The following is an 8071-nucleotide window of genomic DNA, read 5'->3' on the forward strand; positions in this document are numbered from 1 at the left end:
TGGATTTTCCTAGCCCTTGTGTGCCCAACCCCAGAGCTACTGCAGGGAGGGGAGTCTCTAGAGGATGTGAAATATGAAATATCCACTTTAGCAGCACCTTGCTCAGAACTGTGTCTGGTTTAAATTATAATTTTGGCTTTATCCATTCCCCAGAACAGGTTTTGGTGCTGCCTCCAGCAGTCCTGCAGAGAAATCAGAATTTCTGTGTTCATGGACACCTCCCTGAGCTTGCCAGAGCCAGGGCAGGGCTCATTTATCCAAATACCTCATTGCTTAACAACTGTGGCTCTAAAAATTGCTGCTTTTGTTGGTGTCACCTGCAAGGAGGGAAGGATCAGGCCTGGGCTGCTCCTGCAGCTGAAGGTGGTGCCAGAGGGAAAGATTGAATCAAAGTTGTCAGGATTAGAAAGAAATTAAAATCTCAAATTGTTTATATGTGATTAAAGGACATGTATGTGTGGCTTCATCCTGTTTCAAATGAAAATGGATTTTTATTTGTTTTTATTTCCTTTCTAAGGGGGAATTAAGATAAAAAGGGGTTCAGTGCACAGAAAATGAGGAGCAGTCCAAGGAGAAAGAACAACGTGGAAGTGGGTGTTAGTGAGGTTGATTTTACCCTGAGATTTTCCTCACTGTCCTGGGGGGCTGCAGAGAATGGTTCCAAATGAGAATGGTTTTTATTCAAATGAGAATGGATTTTATTTCCAAATGAGAATGGATTTTATTTCCAAACGAGAATGGATTTTATTTCCTTTTAAGGGGGAATTAGGATAAAAAGGGGTTCAGAGCCCAGAAAATGAGGAGAAATCCGAGGAGAACAAAACCCTGGGAGTGAGGTTGAATTTATCCTGAGATTTTCCTCTCTGTCCTGGGGGTTGCAGAGCCAGCAGCCTCCTCCCAAATCCCTGCCTGACACAGGTGAAACATTTCCTTGGCATTTTCCAGAGAGGGAGAGAGGGTTCAGCTGAGGCAGGGACTATGTGAGCTTGAGTCTGAGCTTTTCTAAAAATTCATTTGAGGGGAAAATGTGGGGCTGCCTTCAGCTGAGCTCTGCTAAGAGCAATGCTCGGTTTCAAAGTCACTTCTGGGCTTTTTCAGCTTGGAAAAAAGTTTAAACTTTCCAAAAGAAACATTAAAATTCACATTTAAATTCTATAAATTTTGGAGATGTTGCCTTTCCAGTGCTTCCCCGAATGCCACTTTGCTGATTTTTCAGTTTTTCTTCATTCCAAAGCAAATATTCAGTGGAAGATTTCTCTGTAGTAAAACAGCCCTGAGTGTGCTCTCCCCATCCCAGAGCTGGGAAATCCCTGGCATTGCAGGACACAGAATATTAAAATTTTTCCCCCTCTCTAAAATCTGTGTATTGGCGACAGATTTAGTAGAAAATGAGTTTGTACTGAAGAAGGAGAGGGTAAAAAAGGGATTTCAAGGGCTCCTGGAGAGCCACGGGGCTGAAAAAGCCTCGGAGCTGGGAGGATGCAAAGGGAGCACGGGACATCTCCGTCTCTGCTGGGGGGAGGGCTCTGCCACAAAACTTTTATTTCTGTTGCTTGCAAGAAAAAAAGTGGAAACAGGACAGTCCTGGCTCTTCTGGGGAAGCAGCAGCAAAAAAAAAAAACCCCAGAAATTTATACATTTAGGAAGGGATTTTCTAGCCTGGAACACGCTGGGTTTGGTTAAATGTGAAAAATTGTTCACTCGAGGCCAATGGAATAAATCAGGGGGAAATGTGAAATCCTCTGCTGTGAGTGTGGAGAGTCCTGTACAGGAGGCACAACCCTGACTCTTGCTTCAGGGATGGGTTTTGTGGTAGATAAACAACTTATCATCAATTTTAGCCATTATTTATGTGATATAAAACGACCTAATTAATACCATGTTTACAGTGAGTCGAATCAAATAGTGACTGAACATACCAGCGAGAAAAATGGGCAGATTTGAAGCTTTTTGTGAAATAAATAAAAACAATCCCGGTGCAATATTTTCTAACAGATTTGTGCTGTTTAAAAAAAAAATTAGCAGTAGTGATAATAATAATAATAATAATAATAATAATAATAATAATAATAATAATAATAATAATAATAATAATAATAATAATAATAATAATAAACAACGCCAGATTTAATTTCTATTATTATAAATATAGGACCTGTGTTTAGGGATGTTAACAAAATAAGACTAAAATGAAAATAAATGAAATTTATATTAGAGGATCAAATGGAAAGCTTAACTCCACAAATTATCTATTATTTCTCAAGATTTTCAGCTGTAACTGGTGGTTCAGGAGAGGAATGGATTTTATTTTGTTATTTTGGGGTGGTTTTGGGGGCTGCAGCTCGGACACAGCCGGGGGATGATGGATGGAGAGGGGACAGGAGGGACCGCGCCGGCTCCAGGGGCAGCTCGGGGGGGTCGCGGCTTTTGGGACAATTTCGGAGCTTCTGCTGCTGCTCCTGCTCTGGTTTGTTTTGTGTAATCGGCTGAAATCCCCGTGTTTGTGGTGTTTATTAAAAATAAACTCCAAAAAATTCCCCAAAATAAAAAAATAACCCAACCAAAAAAACCCAAAAACCAAACAAAAAAAAAAACCCCGAAAAAACAACAACAAAAAAATCCCCCAAAAAACCAAAAAGAAACCCGTTTTCCATCTCCCAGCCCTTCAAACCTTTTTCTTTTTTCTCTGTTTCGTGGTGTTTTTCTTGCCGTTCCCCCAGAAGGGATTGGGGGCAGCCGAGGGGGAATGAGGAGCCCCGAATGGGACTCGGCTCGCCGGGATTTCCCCAAACCAAACCCAAAATCCAAACCCAAAACCACCCTCCATCCTCGCCGTGGATATTTGCAATTTATTTACCATTAGCCCCAAATTTACCAGAGACGACAGACTGAAAGGGGTGGCCGGGGAGGGGGGGAAAAAGCAATTCAATTAATTTGTAATCTTGCTTTTCATTAGAAAATGTAAGAATAATGACAGCGTCCAGCAGGCGCGGGAGGGGGGGGGGGGTGGTGAAAAAAATCATAAATGGAGATTTCCCCCTCCAAACCAGATTATAAAATAAGCTTTAAAAATTAAATTAGTTGGTACGGAGTTGATCGGAGTAAACCCAGAGTACGAGCGAGGCAAAGGCAACAAATAAAAATAACAAAGGACACAAAAGTTGTCGGCTCTTCCCTCGTTCGGGTGCCACCTCGGCGGCTGCTGGGGGGGCCCGGAGGGGAGCAGGGCGGGAATGGGGGGGGGATGAGCCCGAAATTGGGGGGGACGAGCCTGGAACTGGGGGGGGATGAGCCCGAAATTGGGGGGGACGAGCTGGAATTGGGGGGGGATGAGCTGGGAATGGGGGGGACGTGATGGGAATGGGGGAACGTGATGGGAATGGGGGAGACGAGGTGGGAACTGGGGGGACGAGATGGAAATTGGGGACATGAGCCGGGAATGGGGGGGGGGGTCCCGAAGGGGAGCAGGGCTGGGAATTGGGGGGATGAGCCGGGATTTGGAAAAATGACCGGGAATGGGGGGGATGAGAGGGGAATGGGGAGGATGTGCCGGGAATGGGGGGTCCCGAAGGGGAGCAGAGCTGGGAATGGGTGAGCTGGGAATGAGCCGGATTGGGGGGGATGAGCCGGGAATTGCGGGGGGATGAACCGGGAATTGGGAGGGGATGAGCTGGGAATTGGGGGACGAGATGGGGAAGGGGGGGACGTGATGGAATGGGGGAGACGAGCCGGGAATTGGGGCGGATGGGTTGGGAATGGGGGAATGAGCTGGGAACTGGGGGACGTGATGGGAATTGGGGGGGATGAGCTGGAATGGGAACACGAGCTGGGAATGGGGGGGACGAGCCAGGAACTGGGGAACGAGCTGGGAATGAGGGGAATGAGCCGGGAATTGGTGGGGGATGAGCCGGGATTGGGGGAGACGTGATGGGAACGGGGGGACGAGCTGGGAATGGGGGAATGAGCTGGGAATGGGGGGATGACCCGGCAATGAGGTTGCGGGGGTGCAGCCGGCTCGCAACAACTCAAATAATTCATTTGCAACCACGGTTCTGCCGGCAGCGAAAGATCCGCGTTGAACTCGCAGGAGCGGAGTTGTTTTATCCCGGGTTAAACCCAAAATCTGCAAAAAAAGGGGATTTTTAGGGAGGGGTGCAGCGCTGGACCTCGGGCTCAAAGCGCGCAGTGCCTCCTTTTAAATATTCATTGGCATTTCTTTTCTCTCTATTTTTCTCTCTTATTTTATTTTTTTTTTTTAGATTTATTTCCCACGGAGGAGCCTCCCCGCACCGTCCCGGGTGGATTGGCTCCCTCCGGCTCTGGGAAGGATTGGGGAGAATTGGGGGGTTTGAGAACTTTCCCACGCCCCCACCCTTCCCATCCTAACTTCAGCTTCGTTTTCTGCCTTTTCTCCTCTCAATTTTCCATCCGTCAAATAGACCAAAAAAAAAAAAAAAAAATTCTTTAAATTGATCTAACCCGCGTTTTAATTTTTGGGGTTTTTTTTTCCTCTAAAAATCGTTGAAGTGGAATTATGTCCCCTATAAGGCAAGAGGGGAAATTTGGGGGAATTTCGGGGGTTTTGGTCTGCTCCCAGCTCTGCACCGGAGGAAGTGTAAAATCTCTCCTGCCACACGTTCAGACAAAGCCGTCTTGTTACCCGGGATTTGTCGGGTCAAGCAGGATCCCGTTTTAAGCCAGTACTAAATGTAATTCTCCCACTTTGCTCTTAATTTAGCAAACGAAAAAACCCCAATTTTTCGCTGGGGCATAAATGGCAGTGATCGTTTTCCCCAGAAGTTTGAAAAAAAAAAAGGATTTTAGCCACTTGATTATTACTGCCACTAATGTTTGTTCATTTATAGAATGAACAGTATTTAAGAAATGTTTGAGTGCACTAAAATTTCGGTATTTAATTAGAAATTATTTTGACAAAATACCGTATTTTGAAATTACAATTTTAAATATCCACATTAAAAAAAAATTTTAACAAGGCTTTTACAGGGTCCTGAGCTGGTGGGAACCAATTTAGCTCCTTTGTGTAGCATCATCCCAGGGTATTTCCTATTATTCTTAGGAATTTGGATTGATTCTTTATTGTGAACTAAACATTTTCTTAGTGTTCACATTTTTTCTCTTGGAAAAAAAAAAGTTAAAAAAAAAAAAAGAAAAAAAAATTACCCAAAAATTGAATTTGTGTTTTGGAACTTATTCCATGCATACACAGAAACAGGAGATCTCAGGTGTGTAGTTGAATAAAAGTTTTCAAACGTGTGTCAGCCCTGCTCAGAAACATTAATCCATTGTGAAGCTGGTTGAAATTTTCATTAAAAATTAAAGCAAAAGGATAAAAGTGTGGAAAGTTTTTATTTTTTAAAGATATATAGTGTGTTTCACTGTCCCTGCTCAGCAGCTCATGCAGCAAATCCATTCCAGCAATGGAAAGTTAAATCTCAAATATTTTGTGCTCATTAAGAAAAGGGGGGAAAATTTAAAAAAAAAAAAAAAACAAACTTTAAAAAGTTTTGAGAAATTTTCTTAGAAAAATACAAGTATTCCCAGGGATTCAGCTGGGTGCAAAAGGACAAAAGAAAAAAGAAGAAGAAAAAAAAATCAATGTTTTTTATCACGCAGCCAGTGCACTGGAAGGGATGGATGAGTTTGGAGGGGACGGGTGGCCACAGCAGGGCATGGTATTGGTCTGGGGGCTGCAGCCCCTCTGCAGAGGAGTTTGGCTGCTTTGGATCCAAAATCATTTTAACCACATTCATGGTGCTTCACAGTTTGCTGCATTTCACCCTGTGGAAGAGCTGGAAAATGGATGGCAAAGCCTGGAGCCCTGCAGCTGTCTCTGGGTGTGAGTTTCACCTGGCACAGTGTGAAACTCACAGCTCTGTGTCCCTGGCATTGCTGGGGATGGTCTTACAAACCTCCCGCTCTGCACTGAAAAATTCTTAAAATATTTATCGCATTTTTTGACCGTGGAAGGCGGAGGTGTCCTCAAAATCCACCCCGTGCCCACCCTTGCGCGTGGTACCGGCGCCCAGCATTGTGCAGGGCTCTGCAGCCCCGCTCGGCCTTTTGTCAGCCCCCTTTTTGTGTCAATCAGATGCCTTTTGTCAGGTCCCAGACATGTTGTGTCCACAGGCACACAAATCTCCCTGAGCAGAGCAGGGCAGGGCAGGGCAGGGCGTGGGGAACGTGGGGCGCGCTCAGCTGCCACGCGCGGGGGGCATTGCCACCACAAAAGCCCCCGAGGGGCTGGCACGGAGATGTGGGGTGGCAAAAGGGCAGGGCCCACTCCCCAGCATGTCCGTGTGTCCGTGGGTGCTGTCTGTCCTGCAGAACGGAGCCAGGAGCTTCCCTCTGCTGTTGATTTTGCCCATCCTTTGAGCTGGCTTTTGAGTTTTCCACCCATGTTTCTCAGGGATGGGTGAGGTGTGACTGGCTCCTCAAACCACCCCTGAGAAATGTTTATTTTGCTGCTTTATTTTTAAAAATGTTTATTTTACTGTTTGATCTGCTCACAAACCACACAGCCACAACTCGGCTTTAGGATGGGCACACTCTGAGCACCAATGTCTCCTCCTCTCTTTCCCCCAGCTCCTGCTCATCCTCAGCTGAGCCCCGAGCCCAGGGGATCTTTGCTGCAGCTCAGAGGGCAACTCTGCATGAAGCTGCAGGGTGGTTGGGCTGGCAAAGGTGCAGGGGCCATTCCCCAGCATGTCTGTGTGTCCTTGGATGCTGTCTGTCCTGCAGGATGGAGCCAGGAGCTTCCCTCTGCTGTTGCTTTTGCCCGTCATTTGAGCTTGTGTTTTTTTCAGTTTTCCACCCATGTTTCTCAGGGATGGGTGAGGTTTGATTGGCTCCTCAAGCCACCCCTGAGAAATGTTTATTTTACTGTTTGATCAGCTCACAAACCACACAACCACAACTCAGGTTTGGGCTGGGGACACCCTGACCACCAATGTCTTTTCCCCCCAACTCCTGCCTATCGTCAGCTGAGCCCCGAGCCCGGGGGATGTTTGCTGCATCTCAGAGGGCAACTTTGGGCTAAACCCTTCTGATCTGGGCAGAAATGGGGTGGCTGTACCCACCTGTCCCTGATGGCAAGAGCTCTGCCTGTCCCCACAGCACTGTCATAACCCCAGGCCCGACCAGGCCCGGCCGGGTCCCTCCATATCCTCAACCGCCATGCCCTCAATGGTGCCTGCAGCTGCACGGGCCTGGCAGGGGCAGAGAGGGATGGAGGGAGGCAGGAGCACCTCCAGGGAGGGATGGAGGGAGGCAGGAACACCTCCAGTGAGGGATGGAGGGAGGCAGTGGCCTTCAAGTGTGGAAAATCCACCTCAGCAGCCACTCTCCCCCGGCATCGACAAAATGGCGTCAGGGCTCCCCAATGGTGGTTGGGCACCCACAGAGTGGTGGCTGTGCCAGAAGGAGGCAGGAGCACCCCCAGTGAGGGATGGAGGGAGGCAGCGGCCTTCAAGTGTGGAAAATCCACCTCAGCAGCCACCCTCCCCCGGCATCGACAAAATGGCGTCAGGGCCAAATGGAGCCAGGGCACCCTCACAGAGGGGTGCCTGTGCCAGAGGGAGGCAGGAGCACCTCCAGTGAAAGATGGAGGGAGGCAGGAGCACCCTCAGTGAGGGATGGAGGGAGGCAGGAACACCTCCAGTGAGGGATGGAGGGAGGCAGCGGCCTTCAAGTGTGGAAAATCCACCTCAGCAGCCGCTCTCCCCAGGCATTGACAAAATGGCGTCAGGGCTCACAGAGGGGTGCCTGTGCCAGAGGGAGGCAGGAGCACCTCCAATGAAAGATGGAGGGAGGCAGGAGCACCCCCAGTGAGGGATGGAGGGAGGCAGTGGCCCCCAAGTGTGGGAAATCCACAGCAGCAGCTGCTCTGCCTGGGCATTGACAAAATGGCGTCAGGGCTCCCTCACGGCGGGGTGGCTGTCCCAGAGGGAGGCAGGAGCACCCTCAATGAAGGATGGAGGGAGGCAGGAGCACCCCCAGTGAGGGATGGAGGGAGGCATGAGCATCCCCAGTGGTGGCAGTGGCCCCCAAGTGT

Source organism: Melospiza melodia, chromosome 25 (assembly GCF_035770615.1).
Source record: "Melospiza melodia melodia isolate bMelMel2 chromosome 25, bMelMel2.pri, whole genome shotgun sequence".
In the NCBI taxonomy this organism is placed as follows: Eukaryota; Metazoa; Chordata; class Aves; order Passeriformes; family Passerellidae; genus Melospiza; species Melospiza melodia.